The sequence below is a fragment of the Leopardus geoffroyi genome, chromosome B4 (genome assembly GCF_018350155.1).
Source record: "Leopardus geoffroyi isolate Oge1 chromosome B4, O.geoffroyi_Oge1_pat1.0, whole genome shotgun sequence".
Classification (NCBI taxonomy): domain Eukaryota; kingdom Metazoa; phylum Chordata; class Mammalia; order Carnivora; family Felidae; genus Leopardus; species Leopardus geoffroyi.
Window position 1 is genome coordinate 51421040 of NC_059341.1, and position 26377 is coordinate 51447416.

General features: G+C 35.0%; 1 protein-coding gene and 1 long non-coding RNA gene across 5 annotated transcripts in view; one reads left to right on the top strand and one right to left on the bottom strand.

Annotated features, from left to right (window-relative positions):
- LOC123590483 overlaps positions 1–13764 on the bottom strand; it is a 94288-nt gene extending 80524 nt beyond the window's left edge. The window contains exon 1 of the long non-coding RNA XR_006708784.1: positions 13459–13764. This is a non-coding gene — a long non-coding RNA (uncharacterized LOC123590483). The remainder of the gene's footprint in view (positions 1–13458) is intronic.
- A 95-nt stretch (positions 13765–13859) lies between these two features.
- The window catches only part of PIK3C2G (phosphatidylinositol-4-phosphate 3-kinase catalytic subunit type 2 gamma), a 355657-nt gene continuing 343139 nt past the window's right edge, over positions 13860–26377 (top strand). For 2 of the 4 annotated variants that reach the window (XM_045463664.1, XM_045463668.1), the window contains exon 1: positions 14900–15126. The gene's annotated coding sequence lies outside the window, so the exon portion shown is untranslated. Of the gene's footprint in view, positions 13922–14899; positions 15127–26377 lie in introns of those variants that run through there. The other 2 variants (XM_045463665.1, XM_045463667.1) reach the window with 2 other exon arrangements.

Consider the following 26377-nt stretch of genomic DNA (forward strand, 5'->3'; position numbering starts at 1 on the left):
TAACAGGTAGATTATTATACAAGATTCCTATTGAAATCAAAGATTTGGATGCGATTCCCCGATTTTTCTATCTGTGCACACGCAAGTCCTATATTTCTTTTGGCTTTCAATTTTTCAACTATAAATGGGATGCAATTTCACTTGCCCAGCCTTTTAACAGAAGTTTTATTAGAGTCAAATGGTAAACCATGTAACAATAATGCAATAAGAGATCAAATGGGCATCTGAATTTTAAGATTTAAAAGTATGTGATCCAAAAATTAGGAAACACTTATGGAAAAAGGGAAAATAAAGATATATTCTATAACAAACAGGTCAAGAGGGGTATTTCTTATACAACAACCACACTGTTTTATTCTTTATGTGTTATTACCTCTAATTTCCAATGAATTCCCATTTTAATTCAGAGGTGACATCTGCATTTTACATTTTTGATGTGGGTATAAGATAATTAAGCACTGAAAAGAAGTCTACTTCATAGTGAAAGATTAACTTACATTTCAATATTATATCATAAAATTGTTAAGGTAGGACTGAATACTTTTGCAGCACTTTGTTACATCATTAGTATGTAAAGCAGAGTCCAATTCAGTCATTTACCATTATCAATATCACTATCACATAGATTGGAATTTTTTAATTGTCAAAACTAGAACATCCTCTCCCTACAGGCTGACTTTTGTAGAAACTCAAATTATAACCAATTGTTTGCTTAGCAGACTCTGAAACAGAAAAACAGAAATTTTATAACTTGAACATTTAATGGCAATAGGCTAAGATGATGAAATTCACTTATTTTTATGTTGGAGACCATCTATCCCAGAATTTCCCAAGTCACATTATAAGGGGCTGATGAAGAAAAATGATATGCTGCGTAAAACAATGTGTACTCAACAAATTCTAGAAATTTGCTTTGTCATTGCAAGAATTCTCACAACTTTAGATTTTATATTTATTTTTTGGCACGGGATGGGAGCTAAATATCTGATCTATCCCAGAATTAGAGATCCAAGAAACCCAGGCTTAGACTATGTAATTATAATACTCGAAAGGCTACAATTTCTCCTCTCAAGATGTGTGGACATCTCTTTTTGTGGCATCTTTGGGGAAGGGGAGCTAAGACCATCAGATTCAATGAGATTCAAATTATGGAGAATTGGTAGGAAGCAGAAAATGATACCTCTTGATATATGTCCCTCAGAATTTAATGAATCAAGTAGTTAGAGCATTGAAATAACACAGCCAACATAAATACATATTTATATTTTATATTATTAGAAAGGTTAGGAACATAGTATAGATGCAAAACTTTGTACAGCATAATGAAATATGCTTTGCTTAAAAAGGTGAGGGAAAGGAAGTGGAGAGGAGGGGAGAGAAGGGGAGGAGAGGGGAGGGGAGGAGAGAGGAGAGGGGGAGAGGAGAGGAGGAGAGGAGAAGAGAGGAGAGGAGAGAGGAGAGGTGAGGAGAGGAGAGAAAAGAGAAGAGAAGAGAAGAAGAGAGGAGAAGAGAAAAAACAAACAAAACCCAAAAAACAAAAGGGAAGGGAAGGGAAGGGAAGAGGGAAGGGAAGGGGGAAGGGAAGGGAAGAGAGAAGGGAAGAGGGAAGGGAAGAGAGAAGGGAAGAGGGAAGGGAAGAGGGAAGGGAAGGGAAGGGAAGGGAAGGGAAGGGAAGGGAAGGGAAGGGAAGGGAAGGGAAGGGAAGGGAAGGAAAGGAAAGGAAAGGAAGGGAAAGAAATTAACTTTCTGGATTATAAACTGTGGAAGTGGTACCTGAGAGCTGCCAAGGGTATCTGAGAATGGTGTGGACACAGAAACAGAAGTGAGATAGGAAGAAAGAAAGACCAAATCCTGATGATAGTATTGAATTCATAGATCAAGCAGTGTCTGATGTCAGCTATCTTGCTTAGCTTGATTTTTAAATTATATAAACTGGTAAATTCTCTCTCTCTTTCCCCCCCTCTCCTGCTAAACAAACTGGCAAGCAAACTAATCTTTTACTGATTAACTTGGGTGATATCTGGATAGCTTCCCTCAACTTTGATTTCATAGATGCTTTTTGTATGTTTCTATTACTGACAAATCACCCTTAAAATTTTCATATTCTTTATATATGTCAAGGTTATATACACAACATTATATGTATATAATCTTTATATACATAAAGAGAATACGTTGGGGCATCTCTTTGTCCTATCATATATCTCATTGAGGTGATTCATCTCTGCTCTGACCAATTATGTACTGGTTTTAAATTTATTTCTCAAGAGAATTTTGTTTTATTCATAATTCATAAAAAATGTTCTCATATTTTCCCCTCTGTACTCCTTGCAGGCATAATCGTGAACTTAATGAAATAGTTCCAACTACCTCCTTTTATGTAAATCTCCCTGATCTAATGGGGTCCTTTTTGTTATTAGGACTCGAGCACATATTCTCTGTATCCTAAGCACACAAAACAGCATCCAGCACATCACAGGCTTGAAGGTTGTTGGATTTCTTCCTAGACAAAGTAATTAATCTGCAATTTTCTCTTGCTGTGACTTTCACCTTGCCTGAGCTGCACAGGTGCCGAAAACTTTGGTCTGCCTCTCTCTTTCCCACTCCCTGCCAAGGATGTACCTCAAGAAAAATCTTGAGATTTTTAGGAAATAAATATGATAAAATTTTAATGATTGTATAGTATTATGTTTTTGTTGTTGCCAGCTGATAGCATTTCCTGTTGAATAAGAATTACTTTCAAAAAAATGAACATGTAATGGTGAAATTTAATTGAAGAGAGTTTGAGACTATCACCCGCACTTGCCAACTTAAATTATATTACTAAACTAATTATCTTTCCACCTTTCCCTTAAAATTGGTATTATTCTTGTTCATCTTTTTCTCCCACTTCCATTATACATATTTTTATCCTTCTTGTGGTTCTTCTAGACCCTCAATAATCAGTAGGCTTCACATCATAAACTATTACATTGAAACTATCTGGGGCAAAATATTATATATATTGTTTCCTGCATTAGTGAGAAATGTAGCCAAGATCAGTTAGCGATATCCACCAGAGTAATTGTTCGTATAATAATAATGAACAATACAATAAATTTGCTCCTCCAAATTTAGCCAAATGATTGTATGATACTATTAAGATTTTTTGACTAGACACTATATCTACAATCTTCATGTGTCCAGAATTAGAAATTAAAACAAGTATTAGGGGTGCCTGGGTGGTTCAGGCGGTTGAGCCTACAGACTCTTGATTTTCAGCTCAGGTCATGAAATCAAGGTCATGAAATGGAGCCCTGCACTGAGCGTGGAGCCTGCTTGAGATTCTCTCTCCTTCTGCCCCTCCCCACTCCCCTTTCTCTCTCATAAATAAGTAAATAAATAAATAAATAAATAAATAAATAACAGGGCTTAAAAATTTTTTTAAATCTTCATCTGATTTTTTTGTTGAAGAAGTAGTAAAACCTCAAAAATATCAATAATTCTTTAAAAAAATTTTTAATTAAAGTAAAAATACTGTTTTCCTGGAGATGACAAATGTGGGAAGCCCTGGATTTAAATCTGAATTCTAGCTAGTGACAAGTTTAACTAACTTAATATAGTCAGAATTAGTCAAAAAAGAAAAAGTCTGATTGTGGCATGTCTTACAGCAAATAAAATATCTATTCATTAATTAGCCTGAGAATATATTATTAACTAGCACTGCTAAGGGTTAGCACTTGTGTTAACAGTAGTATTCCATATTTCTATATACTATAACTAGATATAAGAAAGCAGAACAACTTTGTTATTTAGTTTTATTAAGGGAAAAGAGAAATGACAGGGGGCCTGGATGGCTCAGTTGGTTAAGCGTCCAGCTCTTGGTTTCAGCTGAGGTCATGATCTCCATTCGTGAGTTTTAGCCCCATGTGGGGATGCACTGACAATGTGGAGCCTTCTGTGGATTCTCTCTCTCTCTCTCTCTCTCTCTCAAGACAAATAAATAAACTTTTTTTTTTTTTTAAATAGAATTGACAAATTTATCCCTAATATAGCAGTCAAAAAAATCTTTCACTATTCTGCAACTTACACATATCGGTGTCTTCTTTAATTTTAATCCACCAATGGGGGAGGTGGGGAATAAAATATCTTAGAAAGGAGCATATAGTTTTCATAAGGCATGATTTTTCTCAGTACCAAATCCTACTTCTGCCACAATCACGAGTGGCTTCTTGATATTTAGAGAAGCATTTAATTTCCAGCAGGTGGCGCTCTAGAATAGTTGGGAACCCAGGTTTGCTTCCATCTGAAACAAGGCAGAAGTGCCTTCATTAACATTCAAGTTAACAGAAATTCTGGAAACACAGAATGCATATTCAAACCAAATAAATGCCCTGTTGTCTTTTATTTGATAGCATTTAAAACTCTAAATATTTTTCTGTCTCTGACCTGACTTACTGTCAGGGAAAACTAGCAACGCAACAATGTAGATATTGCAGCATTCAAATAAAATAGACAAAAATATAATGCGACATGTTAGAAAAGTAGGCCAGGTTTAGAGAACAATATACCAGCTTCTGTTTTAACTTTCAATAAAGTGCATTTATACATGTATTTGAATAACATTTGATGCCACAGAATTGTATTATATGCAAAATATATGCAAAATCAGATAATTATAGAAATTTATAATTTCCCAGCAATTACTGAAAATATAACTGAAATTATAAAATCTTTGTAATAAGCATATGGAAAAGCTGGAGGAAAAGTAGAAAGTTAGAAGAGATAAAAAGAATTTATTATTTAAAGAAGAAAGGAGTGGGGCGCCTGGGGGGCTCAAATCAGTTAAGCATCCGACTTCGGCTCAGGTCATGATCTCGCAATTTGTGAGTTCGAGCCCCGCGTTGGGCTCTGTGCTTACAGCTCAGAGCCTGGAGCCTGTTTCCGATTCTGTGTCTCCCTCTCTCTCTGACCCTCCCCCGTTCATGCTCTGTCTCTCTCTGTCTCAAAAATAAATAAACATTAGGGGCGCCTGGGTGGCTCAGTCGGTTAAGCGGCCGACTTCAGCTCAGGTCATGATCTCGCGGTTTGTGAGTTCGAGCCCTGCGTTGGGCTCTGTGCTTACAACTCGGAGCCAGGAGCCTGTTTCAGATTCTGTGTCTCCTTCTCTCTGACCCTCCCCCATTCATGCTTTCTCTCTCTGTCTCAAAAATAAATGAACCTTAAAAAAATAAAATAAAATAAAAAATAAATAAATAAACATTGAAATTTTTTTTTCATTAAAAGAAAGAAGAAAGGAGAATTCTGTTAATTCTTGAATTTTCTATGTAGAATTCCTAGAAATCCTTGCCTAATGAAAAGATATGTGGCATTATGGAGGTATTATACTTTGCCTACAGTAAACTGATCCATTTTCTATGCATGGACAAATTGGGAACATTGGTGATCTTGCTGAGTTACTGATGATTTCCAGCACATTTATTTATTTCTATCAGCAATAAGAATTTATTCAATGGTCAAAGTCAAACTATATTTAGAATGTCAAAGTTCGTTTACACTGTCAACTAATAATTTTCTGAGGAAATTGGAAGTTTTAGTCATAATCATTTATGTCCTGAGAGCTTTTTGTCTGAGTATTACTGTTTACCAGTTATCATATTGTATAAACCGCAAATGCGTCTCTAATATAACAGTAAGCATGTGAGAATAGTACAGGCTGCTTAAAGCAGATTTGAAACACATCATGTAAAATGCATTTAGGGCAGCAACTGTATCACAAATGCATCAATGAGTGTCACTCTTATTTTTGTGGAACTTTAAGGTGCTCCATAGTTTTAAAATATTTGTTATTTTAAAACCCCCATTGAAGGGGTTCCTGGGTAGCTCATTCAGTTAAGCGTCAGAATCTGGATTTTGGCTGAGGTCATAATCTCGTGATCTATGGGTTCAAGCCCCACACTGGGCTTCATGCTGGCAGTACAGAGCCTGCTTGGGATTCTCTCTCTCTCTCTCTCTCTCTCTCTCTCTCTCTTTCTCTCTCTCTCTCAAAATAAATAAACTATAAAAATAAATAAGTAAAATAAAAGACCTGTAGAGGTCAAGAATAGATCCCTGATTTAAATATTTCAATATGTATGCTGTTATCATAAATCTGTTTTTCTTGAAATATGCAACAAAAATGTTTTATCCAAAACATTTAATCCAAAACCACTTTAACCTGAAAATGGATTGTTCAAAAGTAATCATTCTTTGGCCTTAAATCACAACTCAACTTCTCTGCAGCCTCAATGCAACACATTATAGACATATATACACCACACCCACTTACAGGGTTTTGGGAGGATGTATGCAAATTAAACTAGTAATTTATCTTACAGGAAGAATACTGAGCATACTAAAATTACATGTGACACTTGGGCAATATTAATATCTCTACTAATAATCTATCCCTTAATGTAATAAACTCTTCAATGATTGTAAAGTATGCAAATTTATTTTTCTTTAAATTTATCTTAAAATAGTTGTTTCAGCTGAAAAGCTCTTTCAAATATTAACATTTGGAATTAAGTAGACCAAATATTCAGATTCAAGTCAATGTTTCCAGTTCTCAGGCAAATACAGACACACATTACTACAATTCTCTAAGCAAAGTACAACTATGTATGTACAGCCTACAGATGAAACTAGAACTAATATAGTGCAAATTCCTAATTCTCAATTTTGCTTAAAGATTGAAGTGAGAAGAGAACATTATATTTTAATTACACCCAACATAATTATCTACTGTATGCATATATTTTAATATAAAATGTAACAACCTAAATAAATTTTATACTTGCTATGGACTAGTATAGACTTCTTTGCCAATAGGGTACTTTGTTGGAAAAGTTTGAGAAAAATTCATGAAGTTACATTATCACCTAAATTATATTGTTTTTCAGAATTGCATTCTCTTTCCTTACTTACGTCGATGTTAATACAGTGTGTGTTTTTATGAAATGTTACAATATTAATTATACTGAAGAGTTAAGATTTTAATGACTCTGAAGCTATGTTATTTGGGGAGAAAGCTATCTTTTTCTAAGTTTATCTTATTTGATCCTAAAACAACCATAGACAACTGATATGAAATGTATTATTCTCTATCTTTAAATTTATTCTATCTTTAAAGAGAGACTAATCAACCAAGATGGGATGTCAAAAAAAAACATGTTAAGTAAAAATTAACCTGATAATGGGGCTTACAGTTCTGACCATGATAGAGTAGTGTTCATCAGATTTATAATTCTGCTGCAAATAGCTACAAAACTATACAAAATTGGAAAACAGAGAACTGGGGGTTGTGATCAATGAGAGAAAGAAAATACAGGAAATGAGCTCTACGTTCATCCTGGCTTTCTGCTAGGGATCACTTTCCAGTTTAAGAAGTGGAGCCCAAACACAAAACAGCAATCTCCTTGAGGAAAAGAAACAAGGATTGGACTTCTGCACCACCAAAGTACCTGTTATTTGCAGGGAAGGGTAACAGAGAGAAGGCAGCTGGACAGAGAATTCCATATCTGGGTAGAGACATCTTGAGTCCTTGTGCAAATTCTAAGCTGTGCGTGTACAGAGAGGTACTCCACCAGTGTGGCACACTGCTCTGTAGAGCTATAAACCCAACAGAGAATCTAGGCTTGGCAGCACTAGAGTATTAAAAACCTCACCAGCCAGAAGGGAGAGACTGTGATGGACATTCTAGGAATTAAGTTGGAACTTCAGAATTGCCAGGGCTTAGGTGAAGTCCTGGTCTATCTCTGTGCTGCAATCAAGCTCAAAATGATCAAATTGAAACATCAGTAAAGTCACTTGCCTGCCAGAGCAAAATTAAAGACCTTCACAGTCTTCTGAATCCAGAAGATCTACAAAGGTGGGAGCAACCGATGGCGATAGCATTTAGGACAGTGATTGTAACTGGGAGGAGAGGTAGGCCTGTTTTGGAAAGAGGATAATGGAAATGTCCTATATTTTGACAGAGCTCTGACTTAGGTCTATGCATTTTTCAAAACATCAGACGGTGCACTTAGATCTATACATTTTGCTGCATGCAAATTATGTCTCAAAAAAAGAGAGATTATATACAAACAAGATAACAGAAAAAAAGGAGTTTACATTTTAAAAAGTTGTGCTAAAATTTTTTATGGAATGGAAGAGGAATTTCTTTCTCTACTGTATTAATTTTGACTCCAAATGCAACAAAATGAATAAAGGAATAAATGCCAATAGTTTTTCTAAAAAAACTTTTTTTTTAAGTGAATGTATCTAGTTAGTAGAAATAATCAATAAGGGTATGGAAATACAAAAAGGCGCAGGAGCAGGATCAAGATACACTGACAGTGAATTCTTAAATGTGTTGGTGTTTACTATGTTCAAAAATCAAGAGAATGTGAATAAAATGCAGGAGAGTAAACATGCATGTATCCATGTTATTATACAAGGCAGAAAGTAATAAATGCCTCAAAAGTTGTTGAGATAAAGAACAATGCAAGTTGTGAACAAGGGTTTTTCTGGACAACTTAAACCTGAAAAAGGTGAAAAAAGACTAAAATGGAACCTAGCCACCAGGTTGCCAGGGCCACTGTACTTTGTAGCTGTAGTGGAATGATATCCTCAAAGGCCTAAACGTATTTCCCAAATGCTCACAATAAAATTCTAGTATGACTGTCACTATCCCTTATGTTCAAATTCTAATGATCTATGGTAAGGTAAACTATAACCATTAGTAAATAAAATTAGCCAAAACCAATCTGGCAACTTAAACTAATTTCCTTTAACTTTCAAGAAAACAAATATTTTGGGGCGCCTGGGTGGCTGAGTTGATTAAGCTTCTGACTCTTGGTTTCGTCTCGGGTCACGATCTCGTGGTTCTTGAATTGAAGCTCCAGTCTGGCTCTCTGCTGTCAACACAGAGCCAGCTTTGGATCCTCTCTCTCTCTCTCTCTCTCTCTCTCTCTCTCTCTCTCTGGCCTTCCCCTGCTTGCTGTCGCTCTCAAAATAAATAAACTTAAAAAAAAGTATTTGATTACCATATAATTATCTTCTTACAAGAGAACTGAACACAACTCCCCCAGAGACTGCACACACTTTGTAGGCTACATTCTGCAAAGCCACTTTGGGAAGCTTCTGGAGTTGCTTTAAAGGTCAAACACACATTGGCTTTTACAAATCAATACAATCCCTAAAAAGCTTAGTGTGCTTTTGGTTTAGTTACTGACCATCAGATCCACAGGCAAATAACCATAACCAAAGATCTAATCTAGACAAGGTTTCCATGCTTGCAGACTATCTTCTTATATTTAGTGGTTTCTTTGCTCAGCACGTTTCTGCTTTCCTTTAATTTAATGGTGTCTACTTTGAAATTATCTGAAAATATTAGTTTAGATAGGAAAGCATCACCCTTACTCCAACCTTTGAAACTAGAATGGACCCCAATTAACTGAGAAGTTTTAATGTGGGCACTTCACACCATCAGAGACCTATTTACTGTTTAAGCTGCTTGTTTAAAATCATCTCTTATAACCAGCCTGAGTACACTTTGTCACAGAACTTTGCACAAGAAAGAGCAAACATATCTAAATGTTCTGTGTTTTTTCAATGTTCTGAGTTCTTTCAAACAGTTCGCATGTTCTTTCAGCAAGAAGACTACCTTTTTTAAGGATCACAAGTGACAGTTTTACCAAATGTTTTATTATGGTGTCATAAGGATCACTTGTTTTCCAGCCTCTGCAATATCTCTGCTCTTGCTTTCCACCATCTGTTAGACCAATGCCTAATTTACTTTTTTCAGTATGGTAGAGTTCCACTTCTAGTAACCAAGTTATGTTTTATTTAAGATTCAGATGCCATCAAAAATAGGCTAAAATCCAACATTGTAAAAAAGATAGAAATTTATCTTATAGGTGGTTCACTATTGGCCGAGCAATCCACCATTCTCAATAAGTAACTTATAACTGTAGATTCAGCGAAGCTGGTCAGTCTTTGCTTTCACACAGTGATCAGTAAGAGAGAAAGGTGCCAGAATATTGCATGCTATATCCTTTTGAGGACAAACCCCAGAAGTATCAAATCTAACATCTGTTTAAATTCCATGATCTAGAATTTAGACACATGGTCATACCTTCCAGTTAGAGAGGCTGAGAAAGGCAGTCTTTAATTGGGTAGAAATGTGACCAGCTGAAACTATACTATGGAAAGAGATTAAGAACAGATATTGGGCAACAACTCACAGTCTGACATGCTACCGTGTTATGCAGAAACAAATCTAAATATTTAGAGCAGGGAAGAAAAATGTAATTCAGAGAATACAGTGCTTCCAAAAAATGACGAAAGGAAGAGCCAAAGTTGTGGAAAAGAATACTCCAGAACACAGTATTATCTGAAAATATTAGTTTAGATAGGAAAGCATCACCCTTAATCCAACCTTTGAAACTAGAATGGACCCCAATTAACTGAGAAGTTTTAATCCCTTAGTCCCTCCAGGGATTGGACCACTGGAACTACTGAGTACACACTTTCCACTTTAAAAGCAATTCCATAAACAGAAAACTGGGAATTAGCTGTCACCACTACCTTTGTCACAGCTACCTCTCAACACCCAGGGAAGTGAGGAATGGACACACTGGAGTATTGCTTTAGAAACCAAGATCTTGCTTGCCAGGAGAAAAGAAAATACAGGGCAACATAAATATTCCTTGCTTTCACCTTTTAAAGTTTGTTTGAAAACACCTTCTTGGGAGAAACTAATTCTCATCTTGACTCCTGGCTGCAAGGTACATGGGCAATGTCACTTTAAGGTTTCCAGAATCAGTAGTCAGACAAGTACAGGAGGAAAAAGTTCGGGATGATGTTTAATGAAACAATCCACAGCATGCACCAGTGCTACTAATGAACAACAGGCACCCTAGTAGAGCAGGTATTGTTAAAAAAACTATTTTATTCCAAGTGAATACTCTTTAATGAACCTTTCATTTGTGTTTATTCTTTAGTAATTGAATAATCCCTTAGAACAAAATGCTTGGATTAATTTCACAAAGAATATCAAAAAACATAGTTGGTGTAAAGTTTGGAAATATCAATATCAATTTCTGCTCTTTTATACTAGATTTTAAACAAATACTATTTTTGAAGGCCTGAGAGTTCTAACTTTAAAAAGACTTCATATTGTATTGATATACTTTTTCCCTAACACCAAGCTAAAGTGGATGAAAGAATAAGCAATTTACTTTTCATATAGCAGCAATGCAACTAGGACTTAATTTCAAAATGACTTGCTCGAAGCCTTCCCTTTGTCAGTTTCCTAATATTTGAAGTAGGAATATACAAATAACTTTATCATATCAGCAAATGCCTTCATTTGTTTTCCAGTGAGGTACTAACTGGGTTCAAATCGCTGTACTAGGCAACAGGGCTGGGGGAAGGAATTGTAAGCTCCATGACAGCTGGGACGTTGCCAGTCTTGTTTATCAGACTGTACCTAGTACCAAGCAGGTGCTAAGCACCCAGTAGATACTCTATCAGAATTCTTGACTTCATAAGTGAGGTCCTATTTTCAAAAGGGTTTATGTAAATAATATTAAGAGGAATGAAGGGTAGGGCAAATACTAAGCATATATGAAACCTGCATGTTGCCAGTCTCAAGGTTGTGAACCATAATGCTCTGGATTAAAATGTCAAGATTACTGTTCAATTCAATCTTGTTAAGTCAGTCTTGTCCAGGTTTCAGGCAAGACTGCAGGCTGACTACCAAGGATACTTATAGAACCTAGCTTGGAATGTATTTTCTAAAAATTAAGACATTTAAAAAACTTTAAAAATTAAAAAAAAATTAAAATCAAAGCATTTGGAACAAATAAATTACATTTACTTTAAAGTGTGTGTGTTGGGGGGGAATAAACACATCTAGAAAAAGTAGTTTATATGTACTTGGACATTAATTTCTTAATGCCGTGAGCAGGGGAAGTTTTAGGAGTCTATCTATCAAGACACTTAAAACTCTTGTTTCTAACACTTTTTAACTTTGCATTTTATTTAAAAAAAAAAAAAGCATAGACAAAATAACCCAAAGTAATATTAACACAACACACAGGAAATGGAAGAAACACTGTAGAGATTGCCTTTTTCCCCCAAAGACTTGCAATTTCAGCACCACAGGCTGCTCATGTTGTCTTAAATGCTTTGCCTGAAAAGTAAGTAAACTACTCTGTAAGACACAAGGTTTTACCTGTTTAAAGTAGCAGGCATAGAACAAAACCACGAAAAAGTAAATAATAGAAATAGCACAATTGTCCATTTCATTTTATTTTTAATGAAAAGTTCTACTGAAATAGGTAAGCATACATGTTAAGTAAGGAAACGGATGGTACCGAAGGGCATATTTTCAAAGAAAACAGAGTACAAGGTACACTTTGGTACCCGTTCTTGTTAATAAATAATGACTATCAAACTGAGCTAGCCTTAATCTTTCAGTTCTACCAAGATTAGATTGTTCCTTTTCAAAACCGTTCAGCTCTCCTCTTAGCTTCTCCTGCAATGTACATGAGTCTACTCTTACCTAGGATAAGAGACTTGAAGGCACAAAAATTCCCAATTTTTCAAGGGAGTATTTTCTTAAAAATTAGTGGCTCATTCCAAGAATCAATGCAAAGAGATAGTGAGTGTTTAGCATAAATGTATTCAGGAAAGATCACTGCATATAAAGCTATTTTTAAACCCTTCTACCTCTCCAGAATCTCAAAGTTAAGAATTGCAGTCTAGGTTATGACTAAAATATAAAGGTGCAACCATTGTCACCTTCCATTTCCAGGCTAAGTTTCCAATTTGTGTTAATCTCTCACACTTATGTTTCTCTCTAAGGAAAGGAGTATGAAGGGAGGGTGTACATTTTGAAACTTTCATATCATAAATATCTTTTCATAAGCAGCACTGAGAGTGAATGAAATTCTCAATTTTCTGTTCTCCATCCTTCTATCCAAGAAATCCCGTCTTAAAAAAAAACTAATACAAAATTAAAAGAAAGCAAAAAAAGAAGAAAGTGAGGATCCTATAATATATTCTGGTAATAAAAAAGTGACCCAACATAATTTTGGTTGCTAAGATCTTCTCCAATAAAGTAAGCATGCTTCTGGCTAAACCTAGTTCCTGGATCCAATTAGATAATTTTATGGGTTGCCACAAAATTTCCACACTCATCGCTCATTTTCAACAGTAGCATACAGAAACAATAACAACAAACTACCCACATGTATTTTCTTGTTAACCTTTTAAATATTCCTTTTATTTCTGTTTCTTTGAAATATGATTAGATAATAAGAAATACTTTAAATTGAAATTTACTATGGTCTTAAAGTTGAGAAAACAAAACTGACATTTTCCTAAACCTGAGAAAAGAAAACACATCAAATCTTAATGAAATAAGGAAAATAACTTGATAGTCAAACTCACAGAATGGCTAAAGTAGCATTTTCAAGGGTTCACTTCTGCTCCCGCGAATTGAAATCACTTGTTCCCTGTCCCCCACCCACTCCCACATTCAAATGCATGATAATATGAGGGAAAAAAATGGAGAAATATGCTCGCCTTACCCACTTTTTTCAAAAATATATTTTTGTTTCCATATTGTTGCTAAGTATCGCTTGGCACAAATTCTGTTTAGCACAGAGAAGCTAATTCATTGTTGTGTGCTTAAATCCTGTATTCATTATGTAAACTCCTTCTTTCCATATAGCCCTCCAGGGTTTGATGAAAAATAGATTCCCAAACAAGCCAAACCTGCCAAACAGGAATAAAAGCTTTCAGAGGAAGCATAATGTTCCCTTGAAATAGAAGTGTTTTAGCTTGTATGAGCATATTTCACTCTTGCAAAGAAATGAGATCATGTTTCAAATCAGGAAGATGTATGCTTCAGGTAAGACACGGAAACAAATAAACCTCCTGTACTTAACCAAATACATAGAAGAATATTTGAATTCAAATGCACTGCTGAGGCAAAGCAGCTCCTTAATCGTATCGTGAAACTTAAACGGTAGAGGAGTTTAAGATCTGAGTAAGTTTGTAAATACTCTCCAGAAGATAAATACTTCCTGAAGAACTGATTGTGCCTTGATTATCCCTTCTCTCCCTCCCTCGTTACTTCTCTCCCTCTTTTCTCTCTGTCTCTTTGGCTGACCCTACAGATTGCCTTGATATCATATCCCTTTGTCATTTCCTCACTGCTCACTTTTATGTCCGTCAGAGTCTTGAGCCAATTTCAGTCACGTCTGCTGGTGGACCTTTCCTTTGTGCACATTTTCTTCAGTATCTTGCTGCTAGTGACAGTAGTCTATAAGGCTGCATGCTGATGATGACTCCAAAAGGAAATTCTTATTAAATGAAGGGTAGATATTCTTAACGTATGGGTTTCAAACTGACTGGAGTTCCTATTGGAGAAAAGCAGCTGTTTCCTTTCTGTTCTGTCACTCCATGCTGGGCTCCTGCCCTGTCCTGTCTGCCTGCCTCTGTACTGACAGCTCACTGAAGGCCGGCATGAACCCATATGTGTCCCAATTGCCCCCCCACTTTCGAGCCTGGCAAACAGATTTCTGGCACTTAGGATTAAAGACAGAAGTGATACGCCCCACTTTAAAAAAGTAATTATAAAATGTAACTTGCATATGGTGCACAGCTTTTAAAATGCATTGTCTAATGTAACACTGTATATCAGGCAACAGATTCAGAGAGAGCTTAAAGAACAGATGTCATTTACGTTATGAAGAACGTCACCTATGTCATTATTAACGTCATTAAGAGCTTGGATTCGAGTCAAGTTTTTCTTATTCCAACTTAAGGCTCTTTCCATAACATGCTACTCATACTCTACCCATCTACTTGCCACCTGCTCCGCAGAGAAGGCAAGTCTGTGAATTGAGCATAAGGAAATAGTAACCGTGTCTGAGCTGGCAAAAAGATAGCTTCGTCCAGTGTCTATGGAAAGGATCACGTTATGTAGATGAGTTACCGGATTCACTGAATGAACAAGCTAGGACGTTGCCAGTGTCAGCCTCCAGGCCATGATTTCACTTTTTTTTTGTCTCCGAGCTGGGATCATTTTCACCGTGAGGAAGCCCTCTTCAAGTAAGCAAACAGTGCAATAGAATTCTCTTGGAGTTTAGAAAGAAAAAGTAGTTTCATTTCCTGTCTAGAAATATATTGCATTGGATGTCTAACTAAATTATTAACTTTTTCCCAAATTTATTATCTGATTAAAGGATACACAGATAATCATAGCAAAAATGAATCCTTATAATTATTTAGGCATAAATCTGTTTTAATTGTTATCAGCTCTTGGCAGTAGTCCTTTTATGACACGACTTGTCCACTTTTAAGTTATCAGTTATGATTTATTTTTCTGTTGGATGGAATATTTTCAAGAATTATTTTCTGCTACAAAATAAGGGTGATGTATATCTTTGAACTCCTAATTTACACAAAATGTTTTTTTCCTCAGAACTTTATTTTGTATTTCTAAATATTTTCCATTTTTTTGTGATTTTTTTCCTCTTCAGTTATATAGAAATGTTTTTAAGTTAAAACTTATGAATTATTTTGTAAATTATCTTTTTATTGATAGTTAAGTATATACTGGGGTCAGAAGGAATAGTATGTGTAATACTGACTTTGAATTATGTTAAAAGTCACAGAATATATGGTCAATTTCCATAAGCTATACTTGTCCTTGAAAAGAATATGTAATTTTCATTAATTGAATGCAATATTCTACATATGCTCATTACATAAAGCTTATTTTTTCAAATCGTCTACATGTTCAATGATATTTTATCTAAATGATCTATAAATCATGTAAGATTTCAATGAAATCATTTAATTATGAAGGTGGATTTGTCATTTTCTCTTATAGCACTATAATGTGTAATGGTATGAATTTGTAATGAATTATTTTTAGTACATACATATCTCACATACCGACAAGGTGAAGTGAATCTTTTATTTCTATAAAGTGCTCCTTTTCTCCTCCAGATAAGTTTTTTTGCAGGTAGGCCTGTTTGGGTTCTTTTCAACATAACTACACTAGTTCTGTTGTTATTATTGTTACTATTTGCCTGGAATATCTTTTCCTGTCCTTTTAATTTTAAGCAATCCTTATACTTGCGTATCTAGTATGTCTGATTGGCTTTTTTTCTTTTTTAACACAACGTAACAATGTATAGATTTTATGTAATATATTCAGACCATTTACATTTATGTGCTTCTGACACATTTTCATTTCTACCATTTTAAAGAACACTTATATTTGTACAATTTTCTATATTTTCCTGAAACCACTGGACCTTCTTCCAAACTGATCAAGGGTTGTTGCAATTGCTTGCATTTCCTTCCTTCTTTCTGCTGTAGAAAGATATACCCTCTATTATCTTATTGGTTACATCTAAAAATTTAACATGCATTTCTGAAAAATCTAAAGTTGTCTGTATCTATACTTCCTCCTGGACAATACAAATATCTTTCAAAATTTGGATCACCCAGCCCCAAATACTAGCCTTGTGGTCTAGTATTTAATTATATGTAGTCTATTTTGATCTCTAAATTAGCAATTATTATTGTTTATACAGCCAATGTTAGAGAATTACCCACATATTTACTACAACCTTATTCGTTATTTCCTTATGAGAACAGGTTTTCATTTTGTTCTACTTCTTAAAAAACAGTTTTGCTGAATTATTGGCTTATGTTCTTTGTCTGATTTTTTTCATGATCATGTTGGCTCCCTCTTTTGTTTTGATATTTTTGCTTAGGTCTCATGCTGATTACTTTCTTATAGCTGTGCATCTCTGAATAGCAGTGATTCTTTCTGAGACAGCTCATTCTTCAAAGACTGTATATGAAGGAAACCAGGAAAATTAGCTATGTGAGCAGACCACCTCTAATCAGATCTGTTGTTCCAGAACATTTTCTCATCAACACCCTACCTTTTAGGTAAACACTGAGATAGAAAGATGTCTACTTAGCTCATAGTGAAGGCTGGAATATATGGTCAGATGGACCATGACAAGGTATTTGTCTTTAGCTAATTGAAATCAGTGTCACCACTTTTTTTCTCCTCTACCTTTTGAAACTAATAGCCTGTTTTCTAAAAGCATGCATGGGATGTCTGCACGCTTGCTCACTCAGTAACCCTTTTCTTCAATTATTTGGAGAATTCTTTCTCACAGTCTTCATAATGATGTTTTTCTCCCACATACTGAAATTATTCTATAAGGATTAGATTGGTTACTTATTCATTATGTGTGTGTGTGTGTGTGTGTGTGTGCATGTGCATATGTCTATATGTTTGCATGTACACATGCATGGCTATCTATTCAACCTTTTTTTTTTTTAATTTTTTTTTCAACGTTTATTTATTTTTGGGACAGAGAGAGACAGAGCATGAACAGGGGAGGGGCAGAGAGAGAGGGAGACACAGAATCGGAAACAGGCTCCAGGCTCTGAGCCATCAGCCCAGAGCCCGACGCGGGGCTCGAACTCACGGACCGCGAGATCGTGACCTGGCTGAAGTCGGACGCTTAACCGACTGCGCCACCCAGGCGCCCCTCTATTCAACCTTTAAGAAGAAAATGTTAATCCAGAGAAATTAATGATATGTGTTTTCTTTTGATCTGTACTCTGATCAATTAGACTCTGGCTGAATCCCCTCAGATGTGCCCTATTTTCTAGTTTGCAATGAGCTTTTAATTTATCCAAGTCTAAGGAACTAAAAATAATTCCATACACCCATACCTAGTTTCAGATTATGTGAATACATTATTACACACACATACGAGCGTGCACACATGCACACACACACACACACACACACACACACACACACGGTCAAACACATACATCCTCAGCAAAACCTGCTGTCAGGAGGTTTTTAATCTTTGTTTCAAACTTACAGTGATTTTGTAGAAGAACACTGTACCCTCTTTGATGTAATTCACCATGATTAGCCACCCCCTACTACTACTACTTTATAGCTCATTATTTTCACTTGGTTGGAGTCTCAAAATTGAAGAAGGAAAGAAACCCTCTTTTTGTAACATGCATATAGCATTCAAAATTACTTTCCTATATTATTCTCAGGATTTTCAGCACCATAAAAAGAAGACCATAGTCTTATCTCCACTCAAGGGCATCTCTCCAGTGTCCTCTCTGGTGACTGACAGAATAGGGGTTCAATATACCCACACTTTCATTTTATGAATAAGAAGACAAACACCGATTGCCTCAAAGAGCAGAACTCACACAACAGGAAATTTTTTTCTGATCTCTGAGACACAGAACAGGGTGGAGGCCTTCCCTATACCTTTCAAACTACTTACCATAGTTTTCCTTTTACTCAGTGTTCACATATTTGCCCTTTTTGTTGGTAAAGCATTCTACTTTAGTAAACTGTCAATATTTGTGTTAATTTTCATTAATTTGTATCAATTTCTAATTACTTTGCCAACCAAATATCTTTGCTATTTCAAATCATTTTTAAATCTCTACTTGAGAGTTACCAAATAGTTTTCTATTGTTAACTATAACAAATGAGTAATACATATACCATCCCTTAAAATCATAAAACCATAAATAGTGTCCAAAATAAAAATCAAGCCTAGAAATAGTCCTGATATATAAAGGTACTGTACTTGGCTTGCTAATCTTTATACAATGCAATACCAAGTAATTATTTTTTCACTTCATGCTTTATGTTACTGCCAATCAATTTCTTAAAACATTTGTTTTCCAAAAAACTATAGCAAAATCATTACCAAGAGTGGGTTGTTGAGTTGATACCTTAAAATATAATAATCCTTTTTTCTAATTGTAAAAGTTGATTACAACTCTTCCACTTCCTAGCTATATAAGCTCTTAAAGATGCTTAAATGCTTCGTGCCTCAATTTCCTCTAAAATGAAGAAACTGATAATGCCTAGTCAAAAGACCATCATAAGGCCATCATAAGTTTTGTATGAGGAATAAATAAGTTAAAAACAAAGCACTTAGAATAATGCTTTGCACATTCTAAGTTAGCACTCAATAAATGTTTGAAATTACTGAAATTATTAAATTATGTATTTTTATTCCTAATCAGTACTTAGCAGAATACATTCTGATGGACAATCTTCTAGAAAATATTAATGAGTGTGGCTTAGGTCTCTGGGCTTTCATCCTCCTGTTAACAGAATATAGAGTTAGGCTCATGGTCCAGTCTTCACCCTCTGCTTACCACTGACCCCTGCGATTAACCCAAAAGACGTGCATTTGATCCAAGGTAGATCAACTAGATTCCTGCTCTTAATTTTTAAACTGACATCGTTTGCTATGCAGAAAAACATGTTTCCCCAAGTCTCTACCCATATTCCCCTCCTGGAGAAAAAAGTCCATTTTTCTGTAGAAAATATAGAAACCAATGTATTTAGAGAGAAAGAACTTCAAGAGAGAAAGAGAGGCTTAGTTGTGACAGTTGTTCATGCTCTTAGTTCACATCATATTCCCTTTTGCATTTTCTGCCACTTGTGACCAAGAGTCCTAACCAAAACAAAAGTGTTCTCAAAAGAGTATCCTGAATAAGCCACTTTTAAAGTACTGCTAACTGTAGTCCTTTCTTGACATTTTACAAAGCATAGTAAAATCTCTATGTATTTTTACATTAAAGCAAACCAACAAAAACATGCTTACCTTAGTGTAACTCAGCATCTCTCAAACAATTTGGACATTTTTTCTGACAACTTCCATAACAAATGGCAAACTTGTGCTTCATAGTGGTTTAGGAAACACTGATACAGTATTTTCATGATTCCACCTTTTAGATCTTTATTCCCTATAGAACTTACTTCATAATTGTAATCCATATTTAATGGTGTTTAGATTTTTTATCCAGGCGATTAACTAAGTGTGCCTGCCCAGATACATCTATTAAGCAACCTACTATTTCCTTCATGTCTATAACTTAACCTAAAAATTGATATATGCTATGGTTGATTCATACATTTTCTTTTTAGTTTCTTTGACACATATGTCTATAACTAATCAGTTGGTATATTGTTTTAATTATTATGTCTTTAAAATGTGTATTATTTGGGGCGCCTGGGTGGCTCAGTCGGTTAAGCATCTGACTTCGGTTCAGGTCATGATCTCACAGTTTGTGGGTTTGAGCCCCGCGTCTGGCTCTGTGCTGACAGTTCAGAGCCTGGAGCCAGCTTCAGATTTTGTGTCTCCCTCTCTCTGCCCCTCCCCTACTCATGCTCTGTCCCTCTCTCTCAAAAATAAATAAACATTAATTTTTTTTAAAGTAAACATAAAAAAATAAAATGTGTATCATTTTTCATATGCAAGTCCCTACTAATATTTTTTCCATCATTTTCTTTACCAAAGGTGACTTAGAATCGGCTCATTAATTTCCCAAATAAGGGGATTAAATAAAATGTATGAATTCTTCAAAAATCTATTTAAATTTTTAAATTTTGTATCTTCTCATCTGGAAATAGTGTGTCTCCACGTTTTTAAGGACTTAACACATTCTTCATACATAAGCATACCATTACAAATAATAATAATCTCCTCTTTTCTAGTGGTTATACATTCATTTATCTTGTTTGGCTATATTTCTAAAATAATTTCTAAATAATTTCTAAAATAATTTCTAAAATGTGTTCTAAAATGATTTGAAGGAGAAAGTTCATAGCATTTCTTCATTAAATAAACTTTGGTTGTTAGCATGTGCAAATTATTTTTTATCTGTTTAATTATGTTTTTTTCATTTATAGTTACCATTTAAAAAATGAATGGTTAAAAACAGCAAATCCAAAATTAATTTCTGCTATGATTTATTCATGTACTATTTGTTCAATGATTCATCTTGATCAGATTATGAAAGAAAAATTATAAAATATAATTATAAAATTTAATATTAATAAATTGAGTTGGATATAAAATCCCAGAAGTGTCCATTAATTCACTTTTTAAGAAGTACATATGCATACACACACACACACACACACACACTTTTTTTATATATAAATGCCCACATTTATTATAATTTCTTTAGAAATTGCAATAAAATGTTCTTGATACTTTTTGTCCTATATTGATTTCTGGTACTAGACACCAATATTTACTATCTTGTCTAATTTTGTGTTTTGTGTGTTTGTGTGTGTGTGTGTGTGTGTGTGTGTGTGTGTGAGAATATAGTGTGTGTATGTTTGAGTAACATACTTGGAAACACTTTTAACTTTGCTTTGATGTTTTTTATGTTTTTGTTGCAGAAATTACACAATTGAGGATATATTTTTTTGAATGATGATTTTTAATCCAACTAGATGCTTATATTTACTGTCATTAGAAATGCAATTGATCCTATCTTATTCTGTTTTCTGTTCTTAACACATAACTTTTAATTTCCTATTTCCCTGATGATTATAATGTAAATGTCATCCAATTTTGACTCTTCCAGTGTTCTGGAAATTATACATGCCATTTGTCTTCAACTAATAAGTTTCTATAATACATAACAATTATATATATTTATTAAAAAGTATATATGAACTTATTATTTTAATCATCAGTGAAAAGGAAACAGCATTATTTAATTCTCTTTCCTCTTGTAAAACAGAAAATTTAGCACACCTTTCAGTTTCTGATGAAATAGTCTATGATTTTTCATCTAGCTTATTAATACCAAATAATTTTTTAAATTATCATATTTAAAATTATGTTTGCAATAATTACTAAGACTTAGTCCATATTAACCAATTTTCTTAATGTTTATTTAATTTTGAGAGAGAGAGAGCGCGCAAGCGGGAGAGGGGCAGAGCAGGGGCGGGGGAGGGGCAAGGAATCTGAAACAGGCTGAGCTGTCAGCACAGAGCCCGACGCGGGACTCAAACTCATGAAGTGAGATCGTGACCTGAGCTGAACTCAGAGGCTTAACTGAGTGAGCCACTTGGGCACCCCATGAATAATGTTTTTTAATGTGAGACTAAACTTTTAGTTTCTTACATTTCAATAGATCATTAAGCCCTTTTTTAATTAACATCTCCCTTTCATACAATTTCTTCTACATTTTTATGATGCATTTTATTGCTATATTATTTTGTATGTTATTTTCACATTGTATTTAATCAAACACATGGTTCCTTCATTTTATAAAAAATAGCTTAAGTTTTTTTTAATGTTTATTTTTTTTGGAAGGAGAGAGAGACAGCGTATGAGCAGGGGAAGGGCAAAGAGAGAAGGAGACACAGAATCCTAAGCAGGCTCCAGGCTCTGAGCTGTCAGCACAGAGCCCTATGCAGGGCTCAAACTCAGGAACCGCAAGATTATGACCTGAGCTGAAGTAATATTCTTAACCAACTAAGCCATCCAGGTGCCCCAAACTTAAGTTTTTATACAGTTTACTTAGGTATACTATAGCATATATTTTTCAAAAGTAATTTCTCCTTTTGTGTCTTGATTGCTACACATTTTATTTCTTACAAAATATTTTCACATCTTCTGTGTTGATTTTTTTTCTCAATTACTCACCTTTTAGGAATGAAGGTTTTCTCCACTGATTACTCATAAATAATATCTTTAGCTTTTTCTATTTCCCCCTTTTTTTATCTGGTTGCTGTTAGAACACGTTTGTTAAGTTTTCAGCTAGAGGAACAGTAAATGCGAACACAGTTACTGGTCACTAATAGCCAATTTCACTAAATTCTGGACTTCATCTATCTTGTTTTGTTTTCTGGTTGACCACTTTGAGAAGGTAAACGTATTTCTAGGTAATTCTAATCAATATACAGTCCTTGTGCCAAAAAATAATCTACTTTTGCACTTTCTCATGGGACTCTCTCATCTCCTTTTCCCGGACGTAGTAAACTAAATGCTTAGCCATTGTAGCCTCTGGATATTTGCATTAATGCAAATTTTAGGGTATGGTAGAACAGCCCTGGTACAGATATCCCCTTTTGGGTTTTAAGGAGAGGTGATCAGAACCTCGAACTGAGTCAGGCAGTAGCAGGGAAAGGAGTCATCTCCTTACCTTTTTTTAAACTGGCAGATTTATTCTCCTTCAGGTAACAAAGCAAGTGTCAGCCATTTTTTCCCTTCTATTTCAGTTTGATCTACTTTGACTTCCATATGTTGAAAATTGGGGTGATCAAATGAATGGTTGTCAGTCCTTTTTGCCGGTACTGTGAAACTGCAAATAGATAGTTTGTTTTTTTAATTTTTTTAATATTAATTTTTAAAATCACATACTACCAGCCAGACACCATTCTAAAAAAAGTAACTGGACTGATCTTAAAAACCCAATTTATTTTATTATTATTATTCTGAGATTAGGGAACTGAACTCATTTACTAAACAGTCTCAACCAACTTTTATTGCTATAATTTATAAGCTTCTCAGGATGTTTTAAAATGTTCTGATTTTGCCTTACTGTTTATTTTTTTTTTCATTTAACCTTTATATACTGTTCAATAACAAAAACTCAACCAAGTAAATTTTAAAGATCTAATTGGCTTTATCAAACAATTCATAAATCAGGCAGCACCCCATGTAGCAAACTGAGGGGTGCTTTGGGGAGTTGTACAAAATGGACAGTTTTTATACAAGGAGGGTGGGGCAAGAAAATTATTAGCAAAATAAAATAATTGTTTCAAGCAAAGCTGCTTCCCCTGGGGGAAAGGCTAGGGTTCTTATGCAGATTACCTAGTCTTCCTTTTAGGGTGGGAAGTAATGGAGAGGGTTTTAAACATTGGTGTTGATGGAAAAATTCCTGGCTGACCAGTTAAGACCGCATTTTTGGGAGAGACTGAAATTGCAATTACATTAGGTATTAAGCCCTGGTTTGGAAACTAGGTCAAAGTGACATCATTTTGGGCCTGTTTTCTTTTTAACAATACTAATTCACTTAACTCTTATACTATGTTGATTTTTAAATGCATTCTTACTGTTGTAGCTCCTATGCAGTAAATAATATTATGTATGCCTTTCAGATGTATGTTTTAAACGGAACACACATATTTTAAAGAAATGCCTTGTGGTGTAGGAGTTGATACAATAAGCATGTCCTTAGAAGCATTACAATTACCACTATGATTACACTGTAATGGTTTTACCTACACTTGTCTTTTTAAAAATTTCTAGGCTCTCTCTCTAAATCATATTCAAATCAAATTTATCATAGCAAAAACTCTCTCAAAGTTTCAGTTGAAGTTATATTTCTTGAGAACTTATATCTTCCACTAATGGTAAAATATCACTAAGTAGACATTTCTTCAAACCCATAATATTTTGAACATTTAATTCACCTAGAAGTCTGACTGTATTTGGTGAAAAACATGGACATGTTTCTAGCTACTAGAACATGAATGGATACCATATGGCATGCGTGTCCCCACTCTCCTCTTCTGCATAAGGGCAGACTTTGGTAACAGGGCATTATCACTCCCTGAGCTTTGCTCACCCACACAATTCTTCTCAAACCATGTCCTGGAAAGCTACTACATGTAATGAGATTTCATTTGTGAGATAAAACTATTTACCACTTTAGTTTCAGATCCACATTAGAGTTCCCCCAAAGAAGAAACTGTTTTTGGTTTCCTTATAACAAATATTTACAGAAAGGATAAACTTTTGCATGTTTGGAAAATTTGGCTAGGCTATATTAGCATGTAGCAATGAAGCTTAAACTAGAAGGAAATAAATATGACAATAAATAAATAAGTAAATAAATATTTTATAGTGTTTTTTTTTATGTTTTAGTTACTTATTTTGAGAGAGAGAGAGAGCATGCAAAGAGAGAGTAAGGGAGGGGCAGAGAGGGAGGGAGATAATCCCAAGCAGGCTCCATGCTTAGGGGGGAGTCCAAAGTGGGGGACTCGATCCCATGACCAAGAGGTCTTGACCTGAGCAAAAATCAAGAGTTGGGCATTTAACAACTAAGACACCCAGGTGCCCCAATATATTTAAATTTATTTTAAAAATGCCTAAACACAGGGACGCCTGGGTGGCTCAGTTGGTTAAGCATCCAACTCTTGGTTTCAGCTCAGATCGTGATCTCATGGTTGGTGGGTTTGAGCCCCACATTGGGCTCTGTGCTGATGGCACGGAGCCTGCTTGGGATTCTGTCTCCCTCTCTCTCTGCCCCTCCCCTGCTCGCTCTCTATCTCTCTCTCTCTCTCAAAAATAAATAAACATTTAAAAAAATTTAAAAATGTCTAGACACAGATTTTTAAAAAGTCAAACAGATAAAAATTTATATATTGGAGGATAGGGTAGAAAAGCAATTTACTTTAGCTTCATAGAACTATGTTTAGCCCCTAGAATTTTCCCAAGGACTATTATTGTTTTCCAAGAAAATATTTAAGGGTTAAGTTCCTGTGTCAGATAAAATAAAGTAATCCAAATGATTGTGGATCAGGATACTATGAAATTTAGCCTAGTTATGTAACTGTTCATGGTTTTATTCTATAGACAGTTTGAAATAACAGAGAACAATCTATTGTGGGTACTTTATAATGAAAATATATAATGTTTCATAAATATAAATCCTTTTAAAGAATAGTCTCATATTCTTTTATTTTTTAAAGTTTATTTATTTTGAGAAAGACAGAGATAGTGCGAGTGGGGGAGAAGCAAAGGGGAGAGAAACAGAATCCCAAGCAGGCTTCACACTGACAGTGCAGAGCCTGATGCAGGGATCCAACACACCAACTGTGAGATCATGACCTCATGGCCAAAACCAAGAGTCAGACGTTTAAACGACTGAGCCACCCAGGCACCCGAGAATAGTCTCATAGTATAAAAATATAACTTTGATGTGCCTGAAATTGTTTACTATAAACATACTAATATATTGTTATTTAAACAGTACTAAGGTATTTAAATTAAACAGCTAATTTTAAGAGCTAGATCAGAATTAACTAGTGTTTTGCTTTCCATGTCCCCTCAATATAAGAAGAATGATGGAAATTCCAAGTTGTAAAATAGAGGGAGAGGCACTATTTTCCAGATGAGATTTAATCTATACAAGATGGGTTGTTGAATTCTTTAGCCTTCCTTCACTTCCTTTTCCTAAAGGGAAACCTGGTTCTCCCCAACGACCTGCTCCTTTGAAGCCCTCCTCTGGAAACTGTTCATTCTCTATCAAAGAACAGGAGGCAAGGTTAACATTCACCAGACTGCCACTGCCTTACAGGTCATTCATTTCTAATGCTTCACACTTAAGCAACAGTTCATACTTCAACTCTACTCTTCAGAACCCTGTGACATCTTGTTCTACTGCCTATGTCCCTACTACTTACTGACATCCACTGACTTTGTTCCTCCACATCTATTAGGGACTTTTGCTCCTC